At 43.1% G+C, this 17,061-nt stretch overlaps 3 non-coding genes and 7 pseudogenes across 3 annotated transcripts; all 10 read right to left on the minus strand.

The window, feature by feature from the left end:
- Nucleotides 1–251: 251 nt before the first annotated feature.
- LOC140298234 (5S ribosomal RNA) lies at nucleotides 252–370 on the minus strand. Its single transcript, XR_011913900.1, has one exon. It is a non-coding gene; the product is annotated as a 5S ribosomal RNA (ribosomal RNA).
- A 269-nt stretch (nucleotides 371–639) lies between these two features.
- Nucleotides 640–758, minus strand: LOC140305400 (5S ribosomal RNA; annotated as a pseudogene).
- Nucleotides 759–1,027: 269 nt separating this feature from the next.
- LOC140289244 (5S ribosomal RNA) lies at nucleotides 1,028–1,146 on the minus strand (annotated as a pseudogene).
- Nucleotides 1,147–1,415: 269 nt separating this feature from the next.
- On the minus strand, nucleotides 1,416–1,524 carry LOC140293131 (5S ribosomal RNA; annotated as a pseudogene).
- Nucleotides 1,525–1,793: 269 nt separating this feature from the next.
- LOC140317468 (5S ribosomal RNA) lies at nucleotides 1,794–1,912 on the minus strand (annotated as a pseudogene).
- A 269-nt stretch (nucleotides 1,913–2,181) lies between these two features.
- LOC140295092 (5S ribosomal RNA) lies at nucleotides 2,182–2,301 on the minus strand (annotated as a pseudogene).
- Nucleotides 2,302–2,570: 269 nt separating this feature from the next.
- LOC140291319 (5S ribosomal RNA) lies at nucleotides 2,571–2,689 on the minus strand. Its single transcript, XR_011912441.1, has one exon. It is a non-coding gene; the product is annotated as a 5S ribosomal RNA (ribosomal RNA).
- A 269-nt stretch (nucleotides 2,690–2,958) lies between these two features.
- LOC140299783 (5S ribosomal RNA) lies at nucleotides 2,959–3,077 on the minus strand (annotated as a pseudogene).
- A 269-nt stretch (nucleotides 3,078–3,346) lies between these two features.
- LOC140287930 (5S ribosomal RNA) lies at nucleotides 3,347–3,465 on the minus strand (annotated as a pseudogene).
- A 1,404-nt stretch (nucleotides 3,466–4,869) lies between these two features.
- On the minus strand, nucleotides 4,870–4,941 carry trnaq-uug (transfer RNA glutamine (anticodon UUG)). The gene has a single exon. It is a non-coding gene; the product is annotated as a tRNA-Gln (tRNA).
- Nucleotides 4,942–17,061: the final 12,120 nt, after the last annotated feature.

Consider the following 17,061-nt stretch of genomic DNA (forward strand, 5'->3'; position numbering starts at 1 on the left):
TGTGCATTATATAGGTACTGCAATCATACGGTTACTCTTTGTAACCAGATAATTGCCGAGAAAGGCTGATATGTAGTGGGCACATCTTCATCCCTGATGTGATTATTACCTGCAGTTGAAACTGAAACTCTCAGATCACTTCGTTTCTGCCAACAAAGCAGCAGCAGCTGAAGATGACCAACTTACTCATGTGTCACAGGGTGATCAGACGTTGCAACAAAAAACATGCAGGGGGTAGTGAGAAGAGAAAAAGCTTACAGCACCTGGTATTCCCAAGCAGTCTCCCATCCAAGTACTAACCAAGCCCAACCCTGCTTGGCTTCCGAGATCAGACGAGGTCGGGTAGTTTCAGGGTGGTGAGGCCGTAAGCAACAATGTCTTTGACAAATGTGCATTATATAGGTACTGGAATCATACGGTTACTCTATGTAACCAGATAATTGCCGAGAAAGGCTAACTTGTAGTGGGCACATCTTCATCCCTGATGTGATTATTACCTGCAGTTGAAACTGAGACTCTTAGATCACTTCGTGTCTGCCAACAAAGCAGCAGCAGCTGAAGATGACCAACTTCCTCATGTGTCACAGGGTGATCAGACGTTGCAACAAAAGACATGCAGGTGGTAGAGAGAAGAGAAAAAGCTTACAGCACCTGGTATTCCAAAGCAGTCTCCCATCCAAGTACTAACCAGGCCCAACCCTGCTTGGCTTCAGAGATCAGACGAGGTCGAGCATATTCAGGGTGGTGTGGCCGTAAGCAACAATGGCTGTCACCAATGTGCATTATATAGGTACTGGAATCATACGGTTACTCTTTGTAACCAGATAATTGCCGAGAAAGGCTGATATGTAGTGGGCACATCTTCATCCCTGATGTGATTATTACCTGCAGTTGAAACTGAGACTCTCAGATCACTTCGTGTCTGCCAACAAAGCAGCAGCACCTGAAGATGACCAACTTCCTCATGTGTCACAGGGTGATCAGACGTTGCAACAAAAGACATACCGGTGGTAGAGAGAAGAGAAAACGCTTACAGCACCTGGTATCCCCAAGCTGTCTCCCATCCAAGTACTAACCAGGCCCAGCCCTGCTTGGCTTCCGAGATCAGACTAGGTCGGGCATATTCAGGGTGGTGTGGCTGTAAGCAACAATGTCTGTCACAAATGTGCATTATATAGGTACTGGAATCATACAGTTCCTCTATGTAACCAGATAATTGCCGAGAAAGGTTGATATGTACTGGGCACATCTTCATCCCTGATGTGATTATTACCTGCAGTTGAAACTGAGACTCTCATATCACTTCGTGTCTGCCAACAAAGCAGCAGCTGCTGAAGATGACCAACTTCCTCATGTGTCACAGGGTGATCAGACGTTGCAACAAAAGACATGCAGGTGGTAGAGAGAAGAGAAAAAGCTTACAGCACCTGGTATTCCCAAGCGGTCTCCCATCCAAGTACTAACCAGGCCCAACCCTGCTTGGCTTCCAAAGTAAGGCATATTCAGGGTGGTGTGGCCGTAAGCAACAATGGCTGTCACAAATGTGCATTATATAGGTACTAGAATCATACAGTTCCTCTATGTAACCAGATAATTGCCGAGAAAGGCTGATGCGTATTGGGCACATCTTCTTCCCTGTCGTGATTATTCTCTCCAGTGGAAACTGAGACTCTCAGATCACTTCGTGTCTGCCAACATAGCAGCAGCAGCTGAAGATGACCAACTTACTCATGTGTCACAGGGTGATCAGACGTTGCAACAAAAAACATGCAGGGGGTAGTGAGAAGAGAAAAAGCTTACAGCACCTGGTATTCCCAAGCAGTCTCCCATACAAGTACTAACCAGGCCCAAACCTGCTTGGCTTCCGAGATCAGACGAGGTCGGGTATTTTCACGGTGGTGTGGCCGTAAGTAACAATATAGGTGAACAATGTGCATTATATAGGTACTGGAATCATACGGTTGCTCTATGTATCCAGATAATTGCCGAGAAAGGCTGATATGTAGTGGGCACATCTTCATCCCTGATGTGATTATTACCTGCAGTTGAAACTGAGACTCTCAGATCACTTCGTGTCTGCCAACAAAGCAGCAGCAGCTGAAGATGACCAACTTCCTCATGTGTCACAGGGTGATCAGACGTTGCAACAAAAGACATGCAGGTGGTAGAGAGAAGAGAAAAAGCTTACAGCACTTGGTATTCCCAAGCAGTCTCCCATCCAAGTACTAACCAGGCCCAACCCTGCTTGGCTTCCAGGTATCAGACAAGGTCTGGTATATTCAGGGTGGTGTGGCCGTAAGCAACAATATCTGTGAACAATGTGCATTATATAGGTACTGCAATCATACGGTTACTCTTTGTAACCAGATAATTGCCGAGAAAGGCTGATATGTAGTGGGCACATCTTCATCCCTGATGTGATTATTACCTGCAGTTGAAACTGAAACTCTCAGATCACTTCGTTTCTGCCAACAAAGCAGCAGCAGCTGAAGATGACCAACTTACTCATGTGTCACAGGGTGATCAGACGTTGCAACAAAAAACATGCAGGGGGTAGTGAGAAGAGAAAAAGCTTACAGCACCTGGTATTCCCAAGCAGTCTCCCATCCAAGTACTAACCAAGCCCAACCCTGCTTGGCTTCCGAGATCAGACGAGGTCGGGTAGTTTCAGGGTGGTGTGGCCGTAAGCAACAATGTCTTTGACAAATGTGCATTATATAGGTACTGGAATCATACGGTTACTCTATGTAACCAGATAATTGCCGAGAAAGGCTAACTTGTAGTGGGCACATCTTCATCCCTGATGTGATTATTACCTGCAGTTGAAACTGAGACTCTTAGATCACTTCGTGTCTGCCAACAAAGCAGCAGCAGCTGAAGATGACCAACTTCCTCATGTGTCACAGGGTGATCAGACGTTGCAACAAAAGACATGCAGGTGGTAGAGAGAAGAGAAAAAGCTTACAGCACCTGGTATTCGCAAGCAGTCTCCCATCCAAGTACTAACCAGGCCCAACCCTGCTTGGCTTCCAAGATCAGATGAGGTCGGGCATATTCAGGGTGGTGTGGCCGTTAGCAACAATGGCTGTCACCAATGTGCATTATATAGGTAATGGAATCATACGGTTACTCTATGTAACCAGATAATTGCCGAAAAAGGCTGATATGTAGTGGGCACATCTTCATCCCTGATGTGATTATTACCTGCAGTTGAAACTGAGACTCTCAGATCACTTCCTGTCTGCCAACAAAGCAGCAGCAGCTGAAGATGACCAACTTCCTCATGTGTCACAGGGTGATCAGACGTTGCAACAAAAGACATGCAGGTGGTAGTGAGAAGAGAAAAAGCTTAGAGCACCTGGTATTCCCAAGCAGTCTCCCATCCAAGTACTAACCAGGCCCAATCCTGCTTGTCTTCCGAGATCAGACGAGGTCGGGGATATTCAGGGTGGTGTGGCCGTAAGAAACAACGTCTGTGACAAATGTGCATTATATAGGTACTGGAATCAACAAAAATATAGAACAAATTTCTACAACACATTCCTGTACAACTTGGACCTGTGCATTGGATCTCTTTTTGTCATAGTAGTATTGGAGATTAGTATGTACATATATATAACTATTTATCATGTCTATCTATTCTTTGCTGCTCAGGTCCCTGATCGTAGTCAGGCCATCCTCCCATGATTAAATAGAGAGGACATCTTTTCCTTTGCCTGCCTTTTGTGTTGAAGGACTGAGTCACACAGTTTTGTCAACCACATATTTCATTTTTTGGACTTTTTTGAAAGAGTATCCATACCAAGGAGTAAAATTGTACAATCCTCTTTTTCCTAAATCAGTACCAACTTGTGCGCACCGCATGGAGTTGGCGCTCAGAAATTGCAGCTCCTTGATTGGATGATTGGTTGGCCCATGGGTGGGCACCGGGTTAATTGTACAGGCTTTTGAGTAGTTCTCCTTGTCGCTGATTGTTACCATGGGATTGTGTGACGGAGTGACCCCGTCCCTTATTTTCCAGGACCTGATCTGTAGTCTGCAGGCTATTAGGGGTGCACACCTACTAGTCTGTGGGTTTGGGGTTGGATCAGTATGGAGACTGGGACATCACTGGCACTGATGGGTGCTTATCTAAAATCTGTTATGTTGGTGGTTGTGTATGAGTATTTTTGTGTATCGGGGGGAATCTATGTCGGCTGCAGGTGATAAGGAGCACCTGTTACCTGGAGGTTGATGATTATGGGGGAGGAGTTCAATTAAGAGAGGGAGCCCTTTAAATAGAGAAAGACGGGTGGAGAAGGGAGTGAAAAATGGCTAGGAATGATGTAAAAGCTGGAGCTGATGTGGGCTTGATTGGTAAAAAAAGATATGTACAGACTGTAGTAATTTTTGGGACTGAACACACATGTGGGGAGAAAAGGGGGCACAATAAATAGCTCCACCAAGAAACCAGCAAGGAAAAGTCTGTGAGTTATTCCGGTGACGCTGAACCCGGTCACCGGGAGGTGGAGTGGCGGACAGCAAACACCTGGGCCCGTGATGAAGAGGGCGATCGCCATTCGCACCTCATAAAAGATTGTTTTTCCTGTTTCCGTCTCCTTTGGCTTCTGTGTCCAAATTCCAAATGGAGAGCATGGAAAAATATATGCATTGCAAATTAATACGCAAGAAGAAACCAAATAGATTCAATTAGTGACACACAGAGGTGAGAAGGCAAATAGCACAGACCCTCTCAGCTGAATGTTTTACTTTTTCAACATTAACCAATTTAAGCCCTCTCTTTGGAATTGGTCAATCACACACTCTGGTGTGACGAACCTCATCCACTCATCTTCTTTCCAGAACATAAACATGACAGCGCACACCTGAAGGTTCCACCGAGATTTAAACTCGGATCACTGGATTCAAAGTCCAGAGTGCTGACCTTTACACCATGGAACCCCTTCCACAAGCAAACTATGCTCTTAGTCATGCAAATGCTTGACAACATAAAGGTTTAAAGCAAAGTGGGGGTTTTTTTTGGCCACCCTTCCTGAGTCTGGTTCTGCAAGAGGTTTCTTCCTGTTAAATGGGAGTCGTTCCTTTCCACAGTCGCCTCAGGCACGCTCAGGATATATATATATATATATATATATATATATATATATATATATAATATGCCAAATTTGGTGGCATGTTTACACATCTGTTTCATTCTTGGTTCAATTACTAATCTGTTTGTCACAGTCAGATGATATAAATGATGCTTGTTTGAAATAAGGTAATATATATCATTCCAGCATAATTGACAAGCACAGTCAGAGAAGTCAAACACACCAAAGAGAGGAGAGGCAGTGAACCAGTGGGTGAAAGACTTCCTCGCTGAGTATGCAGAGAGCTTCACACAAGTCTCCATTGTCCTTGAGGCAAACATCGACAGGTGCATCTATGGTCAGAAAGGCTTCGAGGACAGCAGCTTTCAGGAGATGTGGGAGCTCTACAGTCAGCATGGAAGATTAAAGAAGAAGCCAGAGCAGTTCACTGACAGCGAGAGAGACAGAGCACAGAAGGCCTACAGCTCAGTGAGGAGGTGGTTGAACACACCGGTGACCCACATCACAAGTGTGACGATGAAGAGGTTCAGAAAGTATATTTATGAGAAGGAGAAAGTAAGTGTTCAGAAAGAGAAAGGTTAGAATTACACAGAAAATAACAAATACTCAAATAGGTGGTATTTCATCAACTAAGTGTTGAGTGTTTAGTGTTGTAAGTATGCTTGTTTGTGTTTAGTAAGTGAAACGTGGTATATCATACATTCTGATTGTTACACTGCCTTATTGTCCAGCAACTGCAGGAAAGCACCTCTAAGTATAGTCCTTCATTATGGCCCGGTGATGAAGCTGAGATGGTAGCTGCATGCGAGGCTGTGGAATGTAAGTAAGACACATCAGTCAATTTATATGAAGTAGTTTTATGTAAATAAGTCATAATATAAGATAAAAAAATGTATACATTTTTAGACTCTACCCAGTCCCAGGAGTCTAAGACTGAAGATTCTGGTCCCAGAGACAAGGTAAAGCTGCCAGACTACAGTGTTTCCCAAAGGCTTTTTGCTGCCAGAGTCCACCGCACCACCCAAGCTGCCAGAGTCCACCGCACCACCCAAGCTGCCTGAGTCCACCGCACCACCCAAGCTGCCACACAAGAAGCGCATATCCAGGATCCCGCCCAATCAGCCGGAATCTGCTGCACAGCCAACTGAAGCCCCGTCCGCATCCCAAGGCCAGGATTATCCACTGAAACCACCTCTAAGTGACTCACCTGTAAGTAACATTTACAGTGAATGCAAACATAAGTGTGAGACGCTTCTTTAAACTGTGCTCCATGTGTATCATTTCATGTTACAAATCATAAAAACAACTTTGCTTTGTACGTGTTGTGCGTGTTACAGGTGGAGTTAGAGGGCTGGGTACGTCTTTGGGAAAACCCAAATGGCATTCCAGCAGCTGACATCTCATGGCTAAAGGAGGACACAGAGAGGTCTCTTCACTGCCGTTCAAATCTACAAGGATATCCCTGGTGTGCTCAAGAGGCGAAGGGTGATGAAGTCAGACCACATGTGGTTTTCCCCTCCAGAACCTCCAGGCTTCGTCGGAGGTGCTCTGCCTGTACCACACCTGTTTTTACGCTGCCGTGTCTTTGTGTGGCGCCCTGTAGGAGTCTGGAGATCTTCCCTGAAGTGTCCTTGTGGCGATGAGTGTGTTGGAAAGGGTCGTAATGTGTACCTGTACAAGTCTGGCTACCACCACCGGGTATAACTCAATTCAGCTGTGTTAGAGTAAAAACATCATGGTTGAATAATGATTACATTGTATCTAAACATGCAAAAGTTCCTTGAAAATCCTCTTGATTTGATTATATATTGTTATATGTTATTATTGTTATTATATATTGTTCCCTGATCTGTACTCCAGGTACGTCACATTTGTGACGTATCCAACTGGTACACGATGCTGACGGAGGTCCTGTGCTGTGGGCCTTGCACAAAGTCAGCCAGGGGTGGTGAAGGTGGCACAACAGGTCGGTGGCTTGCATGGGATCCTGTTATTATAACACAACTGAGCGAGGCACATCAAGCTGTGTTCCCTGCCGTCCTCACTAGCAAGTGAGTACACTCAGCATCGTGTGTGCACGTGTCAGTCTTTAAAGAAGTTATTCGAACCGACCTAAAGTTACCAATTTTTCCTCCACTAACAGGCGTGGTGCGGACAAGAATGCTGTGCGTTTTCTGAGGGACCGAACCGAAGGGAACACTATGGTCAAGGTGTGGCGTCAGATACAGGAAAACCACACGGAGAAGCACCTTCAGTGCAAAGACCTGTACACCACACTCCTTATGAGCTTAGTGAAACCTGGAGGGATTGTTTCTGCAGTAGGTCACACATTTCAGGCTCCGCCTCCTCCAAGAGATCTCCCGTCTGCACGGCTCCTGCGCCACGCCTTCCTGCTGGCAGAGGCCGACAACGTGCAGGACTACAGGAGCCAGATCCTTCCACTTTTGGCACTGTGCTAAAGATGGATTCCACCAAGAAAGTATGTAAATCAAAACGCAATCATAGATTGTGGCATACAGAACATATTTCCTATTATAAACATATTGTCATGCACTGTTAAATTATAGAAGAACAAGCAACTAAGTTGGGATGCTAACTCCAAATGTTTTTTAGGTAGTGAAGAAGCTGTCTGGTGAGGGTCACGGCTCAGGTTCACCAGCATTGGAAATGAGTACTCCCAGATAGTGACCTTTGTGCTGACCTGTGAGGAGTCCACAGAGAAGCTGGGACCTATGTGCCGTGGAGTAATGGAGAGGTTTCGGCTGGCCAACCAACCTGTCCCCAGCATCCTGTATGTGGACCGTGGGTGTTGCCGTGCACAGGGCCCAACAGCTGTGGAGACTTTGTTCCAGTCTTGGGTGGACAGTGGAATGGTTGTGCGTCTGCACATCTTTCACTGGATTCACCGTTTTGATGCAGCCGTCCGCACAGAGTCTCACTCCAAGTACGCAGAGTTCAAGTCTGCTCTTGCTGGGGCGGTGCTGGCGTACAGCCGAGCAGACATGGAGCTCCTCATCAAGGCTGTCAGAGCCAAGGACCCGACAGCTCTGAAGGCTGTGACAGATGAGGACGTCATCCGCCTTTTTATTTCCAAGGAGCAGCTGAAATATGACGTGCGACGGGTCACACAAGGGGCGCAGGAAACGTTTAGGCTCATCAACCTGGCCATTGAGGAACTGAAAGGCCCCGCGGGGCTGGATGAGAGTGGAGTCAGCCTCTTCAAGACACCTGGTATAAAGACCTGACACTAAAAGTTACAACATTAATACTAGTTGTGTGGCATAAAAAAGTCTACACAACAATCGGTTTGTGTGTCTGTACGTCATTTGTATTTGCAGCGGCCATTGATGAGATGTGGGCGGCGACACCTGGAGTGCATCCAGGATCCTCCAGACATCTACATGTATAGGGTGGCGCGTACAACGACCATCAACAAAGTGGATGTGCCCTACTACAAATGTCTGCGTGGCAACAACAGCCTGGAAGGATTCCACAAAACTTTGCCCAACATGCTCCCAGGTACACAGGTGTAGTGTGGATATTTATAAAATGTCACACGTGTCACTGTGAGTCATCTCATGTGTTTTATTGTGATGTTCAGGTCCCCACTGCGCAGCCCGGCCCTATCAGGTCTATCTGATAAGTGGCATTGCACGGTGGAATTCTGACCGCCGCTCTGATGCAGTGTTTGGGGGAAAAGGACGGCACCACAGAATCTACTCTGCACCGCTTATCGACCGCCTCAACACCCGCTGTCTGCAGCTGTTCGGAGAGACTGTGGAGGGAAACTTCCAGGCTCCCGCTGATGTCCCCTCTAATGAGCTGCTGGGGTTGGAATACCTGTTTAGTCAGAGTACAGGAGAATCGGGCCCTTTTTCTCTCGCAGACATCGTGAACGATGGGCCGGATCCAGAGGAGGAGGTGCTTCAGCCTGGGCAGCATGATCCAGATGTGCCAGATGAGGCTTACGAGAGTGAGGTGGAGACCTGTGACAATGCGCTGAGTGCTGAGCTGCCCCACATCCGGCTCTCCAGCAGTGAAATGGCTAGTGCTCACCTTCCAGTCTTTGTGAGTAGCTGTTTGTTTGTTGATGTGGATGTACATTTTATTCCAGGAGTTAAAGCCGTTCAACTGCTACGTATGAGCCAGTGTTAGACGAGTTTTCAAATGTTGCCACTTTGCCAGGAGTTAAATTAGACATTAAAACAACAGTGAAAACAGTAGCAAAGTATTTAAAGCTTGTGTAGAAGAAGGAAATAATCACTGAGGAAAAAGCTTAACAAGTCAACGTGGTCGTGTGCAAAGTCAACATAACGTTACAAAATCTAAAAAACTTGCAGTCACAAGAGACAGAAGCAGATGAAAAGCAAATAAGACTAGACAGGCATAACATTTGTGTGTCACTGTTTGCACAGGAGGATGTCTGCAGTCCAACTCCTCTTCCTGGCTTTCAGCAGCTGGAAAAGTTCTGCTCTCTTCTTTTGGACATTGGCCTGACAGAGGACAAGCTGTCACTCACCACCGAGCAGAGGAACAATATCCTGGAAGCCTGGAATGCCGTGGAGGAGCACCACAAGCAGCCTCAGCAGTTCAATCAGCTGTACAGGACGCACTGGGGCAACACTCTGTACTGCCGCACTAAAAGAGACGACCTTGTTGATGCTGCTGTGATACAGAAAGTAAAGATGGCCAAACGCTACGCACCAGCACAACAAAACATAAGTGCTCAGCACAACAGGCTAATGTACACACTGGTGAAACTTTTGTGGCTGCATTGTCCTCATGGGTCACGCAGCAGTCCGGAGAAGACGACCATCCTGGAGGCATACGAGCGGGTCCAGCACCGGATTTTAGTGGATGACCCTGTTCTCTGCAAAGCTGGCATTCCCCTACCTAAAATAAACGTCAAGACCGTGCGGGACTTCATCCGAGGTAGATGGTAAGGAATCAGGAGTTAGAGGGGTTAAAGAACAAGTTTAACTCAGTGGCCTCCTTCCATTCCCTGGCCACTCTTTTTTTCATGGCCACCGATGAAAAAACTCCACACCTCCCTCATGTTGTTTTGTTGGAGTTTGCTCTCCAACTAAGCGCATGTAAAACAATATTACATCATTTTGCACATGTAAACAGATCAGAATGGGCTTCAGAAATATTTAACTACTTTTAACCAGCCTTCAACCATCCTTAAATATATCAATTGTTCTGTAAAAAGCATAAACGGCATTGAAAAAAAAAGATCACTCACAAATATGCTTTAAATCAAATTAATTATACTTTATTGATTGTTGGTAGCAAACAGTACAGTAGCAAGTGAATAAATGACATCGATTGTGTTTCATGTGGCAAGGCAAGTTTATTTTTAGAGCACAATTTGTACACAAGGCAATTTAAAGTGCTTTACAGCTACATAAAATCACAAGAAGGCAAATAAAATAATTCCATAAAACAAAAAATAATCATTAATCAATTGAATGAAAAGTGACGAGAGTCATATACACAGCTAAATAGAACTGTTTTCAGCCTGGATTTAAACACAGTCAGAGCTGAGACCTGTCTCACATCTTCTGGAAGACTGTTCCAGATTTTAGGAGCATAAAACTAAAACGCAGTCTCACCTTGTTTAGTCCTGACTCTGGGCACCAGCAGGAGTTTGTTCATATGGCTCTAACATGTCAGAGATGTACTTTGGCACTAGACCATGAAGAGACTTGTACACACGCAGAGCTGTTTTAAAGTCTATTCTCTGAGCGACAGGAAGCCAAAGCAGAGACCTGAGCACCAGACTAATGTGGTTGTATTTCCTGGCTCTAGTTAGGACTCGAGCAGCAGCGTTCTGGATGTACTGCAGCTGTCTTACAGCCTGTTTAGAGCCCAGTGAGCAGGCCGTTACAGTAGTCCAGCCTGCTGGAGACAAATGCATGGATTAGTCTTTCTAAGTCTGGTTTAGACACTATTCCTTTGATTCTGGTGATGTTTTTTAGATGGTAAAAAGCTGCTGATGTTATTGATTTAATGTGGCTGTTAAAGTTCAGGTCTGAGTTCAATATTACCCTTATATTTCTAACCTGATTATTAGGTTTTAGAGAGAGAGTCTCAAGTTGACCGATAACACTGTCTCTTTGTTTCTGTGGGCCACAGACAATGATTTCAGTTTTGTCTGGAGAAAATTGTTTTGCATCCACACACTGATCTGTTGGATGCAGTGACACAATGTATCTACAGGCCCGTGTTCTTCTGCCGTCAGTGACACGTAGGTCTGAGTGTCATCTGCATAGTTGTGGTTGGACATATTATAGCTGCGTATTAGCTGGCCTGATGGGAACATGTACAGATTGAACAATAGGCGTTACAGGATCGACCACTGTGCTCATACAATCATAATTATGATACTGTCATATTCCCAGGTGGATTAAAAAGGTATCATATCAAATACCTTATTCAAAGCTGTGGAATGTAAGTTTCTGGAAGGACAGACAGTCAATATTTTCATGATTTTTTATGAAACTCTTTAGAAAACTAATTCATTATAGAGAATTCATTGAGGTGCTGTCATATTTGTTATAGTGTGAGACTCAAAATACCCATTTTCTATTAAACAATCAATAAATACGGTACAATTACACATAATATTGATCATAGACAATCTGCCAATTACATTCATCAATAATTGCGCAACGAACCAGCTCACCCCCTCACAGAGACCATAACTTGCCAGTGGTGCAAGAGCTGGTTCAAATCCTGCCTGCTATCTTCAGGATAACTTTACAATGAATGGAACAAAAATATTTCAATACCGAAGTGGAATGAATGAATAAAGGTGCCACAAACTATCCATCCTTCCATTTGCTTTACATGGTTTCAGGGGGACTGGAGCCTATCTGTCACATAAACTCATCAACATTTGAATCCAATAACAAGTCTGAAACTAAATGAAAAACGGCAGACCCAAATGAACGCTGACATGATATAGGCTGTGTCAAATTCAAAAGCAGTCCCTGTTTCTCTTTTTGGAACTTCTTCTTTCTCAGGACAAAAAGAAATGTATGAGGATCAAAGCCAACAATGACCTGGGACATCTCAGCAGATCCAGGATCAGCAACATGGAGACTGAGAGCCAAGAACAAACAGAGGACAACATAACAAACTGTTTAACAATGACAATGACGTAGAAGATATACAAGAAAATGCATGTGTATATATGACTCTACTGTGAATTTACACCCTCTTTTCTATTATAAACAGGAGAGATATGTTAAAAAAAAATCATGAAGTTATATTATGACAAAAAGGAAGTACCACTTGTGAGATGCTGCAGGGTCAAGAGACACTGTGTGCTGAGAGTCCTATCTATCTTATTTTAACTTCAGTCTAATCCTTGTTTGACTGAATGTCGCATAACCTTGTGTGGCCAGTGTTCTTGTAGGATGGATGGATGACTTTATTGATCCCTTTGGGAGGTTGCCTCTGGGAAATTGAAATCTCCATCTCACTCAGGCTCAGCACTGTTATATACAGAAATGTACAGAAAAAACAAAGTGGAAACTAAATAGTGATAGCATCATTGTTTTGTTTTTTAACTCAGACAAATCTGTGTCAGCTTCTTGATATGTCATGCAGACTCCTTGCTGTGAGAATAAATGTTTGGTATTGTCTCCAGCGACTCTGAGCCTCATTTTGAGAGAATTTTCTTGACACCAACACAACAGACATTTGACATAGTTTCACAGCTTGAAGTTGAGCTTCGTGTCCTTTTAGTGTTGGAACAGCCTTAACTTTCAGCTTTAGTCATGACAATCAAACAGCTGTCTGGAAAGTACAGGGAACAACTCCAAACCTTTTTCAGACAGCGTTAAAAATTCTTTGGGAAAGATTAGCACAAAGATTAGAACCAAACACAATTTTTTTTAAATATCTCTGTAGCAAGAAGATGAAACGCATGAGAAATGTTGACATCTGACCTTTAATAAAATGCAGAACAATGAAATACAAACAAGTGTAAAGCTAGACTTTACATCAAACTGAAATGATATATTGCTTCTAAAGATGTTGTATGTTTACAAACATACCCACAGCTGGTGCAAAGCTACTTTGTGAATTTTAACTTTAAACAAAACATATATTTTCAGTATAATAGAATAAAAAGTGTATCTACTTTAAAAAAGATTGCATTTTCAATTCAATTCAGTTTTATTCATATAGCGCCAAATTAAAACAATGTCATCTCAAGGCACTGATATTGTTCTGTCTATCAACTCACAACTGATGCCATATTTATCTTGAACGGTGGGAGATCCGTCCATAGTTCCCAACTATCCCAACAAATTATAAAGCATTTTCAATGACTCTTCAAACATGTGCTACCCACAGAACATTCAGAACAAAAGTCCTGACAAGAGAAGGTGGTAATCCACAAAGAAGATTTTTAATCTGAACAAGGGAAATTCTTCTGATTTGTAGTTCCTGTTGCTGCTCCCAGGTGAATGTTTTCTTATCTGCCGTAAAATATATTGTTGGTTTAAACCAATAATTTATCCGCAGTGTGAGTATGTTGGTGTGTCTTTAGACTGGATAATTGAGCAAAACCTGCTCTACACTGACCACAGCTGTAAGGTTTCTCTCCTGTGTGAATACGTTGGTGTGTCTTTAGACCAGATAATTGAGTGAAAGCTGCTCCACACTGACTACAGCTGTATGGTTTCTCTCCTGTGTGAATACGTTGGTGTGTCTTTAGACCAGATAATTGAGTGAAAGCTGCCCCACACTGACCACAGCTGTATGGTTTCTCTCCTGTGTGAATACGTTGGTGAGCCTTTAGGTGACATAATTGAGTGAAAGCTGCTCCACACTGACCACAGCTGTATGGTTTCTCTCCTGTGTGAATACGTTGGTGAGTCTTTAGGTGAGATAATTGAGTGAAAGCTGCTCCACACTGACCACAGCTGTATGGTTTCTCTGCTGTGTGAATACGTTGGTGTTTCTTAAGATAGGAAGATGTTGTGAATGCTGCTCCACACTGACTACAGCTGTATGGTTTCTCTCCTGTGTGAATACGTTGGTGTATCTTAAGATAGGAAGATGTTGTGAATGCTGCTCCACACTGACTACAGTTGTAAGGTTTCTCTCCTGTGTGAATACGTTGGTGTATCTTAAGATAGGAAGATGTAGTGAAAGCTGCCCCACACTGACCACAGCTATATGGTTTCTTTCCAGTGTGAAGCCTCTGATGATACCTCAGATGTGATGATCTTTTGAAAACTTTCCCACAGTGTTTACAGGAGTGACATCTGGAGCCCTCTTGGGCTATATGTTTCTGCAATGACAGAGAGGAAGAAGGATTAGATCCTTTTGAAAGTTCACAGAAAAGATTTCTCTAAGCTAACCAACATATTCTAACTGGACGTGTATAGACCGAGCCACAGGTCTCAATATCTCAGATCAAACGTGCTGAGATGCTGAGAGTGTGTTTATAAGTGCCCTCAGCTGTCAACACTGTGCTCTGATGTGTTCTACACACGTTCAGGTTTTTAAGCAGTAAACTCTTGCTTTTTGCTCTTTCACTAATTATTTTTTATCATGATGAAATTCTGAAAAGGAACTTGTGCTACAATATTTCTAAATGATAGAATGAAGCACAGTCTTGTCCAAGTTGTTCAGTTAAACACCATGTAGAGGTTGGACTGAAAAAGGTTGATGACCACTGGTTTAAATGAATAAAAGTAACAGTGGTGGTAATACATGACATTCATTACACTAACGCTTTGTTCCAGATTACAACCCAGAGGTCTGCAGCCATTGAGCTCAACAGCTATCAGGGAAACAGTTTTAACTCAACCTTTGTTTCGCTCTAAAACAACTCTTTACCCTGAGGTAGAGAGATCTACAAACCTGTCATCTAACCATTAAAGACCCAGAAGTATTACCACCACCAGGTTTAATTCATGTAATCCAGAGACTTTAAACACAAACAATGAATATAAGCTCCTGAACCTCTCAAATCTGAAGACTGAGAGCTAGAAAATGTCCCACAACAACAATCTGGCCACTGAGTTTCTTCCAGCAGATCATTCAGCCTGCAGCATATTTTCAGTCTAAGCACATCTGTATCAGAGAGGGTAGATGAAACCAGGAAATACTTTGCTGACACTTTTTCCACATTTGATGGAAAAGCAGAACAAGCGGACGATACACAGAGCCTCGACACTCGTCCTCGTGTCTTTAATGTCCTCCACACTGACCTGTAGCCCGGTGGAACCAGAGGATGAACCGGCTCTGTTCTTAGTGGAGGGGTTTGGATCCTGGTTCTGCTGCTCCATTCTGGTCCTGGTCCTCCGACTGATGGACTCTGTCTGCAACTGTCAGTACATACAATAAGATCCAGCTGTGGCGTGCAGCATGTTAAATCACACCCACTTTTCTTCTTCTCTTGAAAACCTTTGTGGACAATTTTTAACCATCTAGTCACATTTAATTAAACTTATTACCGTGGTTTTAATTTAAATTCCTGTGAACTTTAAACTGGTTCTTTAAAGACCCACTGAGGTCACAGATCAAAATATTTGGAGCTTTTTGATCAAATTCAGAAGATTTTTTTTAATAAATGTATAATATACTCTGTAGAATGACACCCACTGTGTGCAATAGCCCATAAATCTCATCTGAGTCAGTGTAACATGATCAACTTAAATCATTTTACTACATTAAGACAATGATACTGTTTGAGGAAAGGGTCCCAATATCATCCCAAAGCCTGAAGTTCAGATTTTCTCTATTTCTAAATTTGTTCTCATTTCCAGAAGCTGTCATGGATCCACAAAAGTAACAGAGTAATCTCAGATTTGTCACAGGTTAAACTCTGAAGCCCACGGTTCAGCACTCAGGGAGCTTCAGTCTGGCCTGAGGCTTGAAACTGAGAAGATGTGATGTTTCAGTGGGGGAATGATCTAGTTCTGTGTGGCGAACAGCATGTCAGCAGGAGCTGTCTGACTGATCTGAGACACTCTGAAGAACAACATGAAGTGGACCATTCTGAGGCCGTCATTTAAATATAAAGGAGTGTTTTAATAACCTACAATCTCCTTTATATTAATTCTGAAATTATCTTAACTGGTAAACTTATGTGTCCAGTTAAAGAGTAAAAAGTGATCTTGTGTTGTGGTCAGATCAGAGTATCAGCTCCTAAAAGTTGCACAGATCCTCCTAATAAGGATCATTTTAGCTCCATTTTAACTCCAGATGTTGGCAGGTGGACTTTATGAGTAAAGACATGTACAACCTTTTTATCATGCGGTCAGTCCTTTTTGATAAGTGGATAAAAGAAAATATTGGATATGTAAAGGAAACTGAAAAATGAAGCTTTCATGAGACACTTCTGAAGAGGACAGTCAGACTGTCTTTTAATGGGCTTGTGAGTGTAAATCTGAGAATTCAGACACTGATACTGAACTGTATATTTCTACTGCTCCTGTGATACTTTCCTGGATCACTGACAAATCTATATTATAATGCTATGACTCCTCTTCAAACAACATAAACTCTTAATGTAATTGAAGCATTTATATAGACCATAATTAAATCCCATTTTAAGATTTTAAACACTAAAACACATTAAACACATCATATCACATGTTTTCACTCCACAGTTTTATCAAAAAGCCAAATGATACCCAGATAAGTCCGGAAAGAACAATTCTAAATTTTACATTGATTATCAAATTTTTTTAAATTTTTTAAAACTACAGAAAAAAGTTTAGAAAACTGCAGCTTTAGTGGAAAATGTGTTTAACACACAGGTAGAAGGATAAAGCTCCATTTTATTTGTCCATCTGACCGGCTTATTGAAATCTATAGTTGATGTTGTGTTTCTGGTTTCTGCTTTGAGTACAACGGTTTGCAGACCATTAGCATTAGCATTAGCATTAGCATTAGCAGGACATGCTAACTGTGTATAGCAGCCAGGTTATTTGAACTT

Source organism: Leuresthes tenuis, unplaced genomic scaffold (genome assembly GCF_036924035.1).
Source record: "Leuresthes tenuis unplaced genomic scaffold, fLeuTen1.0.hap1 SCAF_1, whole genome shotgun sequence".
Lineage (NCBI taxonomy): Eukaryota > Metazoa > Chordata > Actinopteri > Atheriniformes > Atherinopsidae > Leuresthes > Leuresthes tenuis.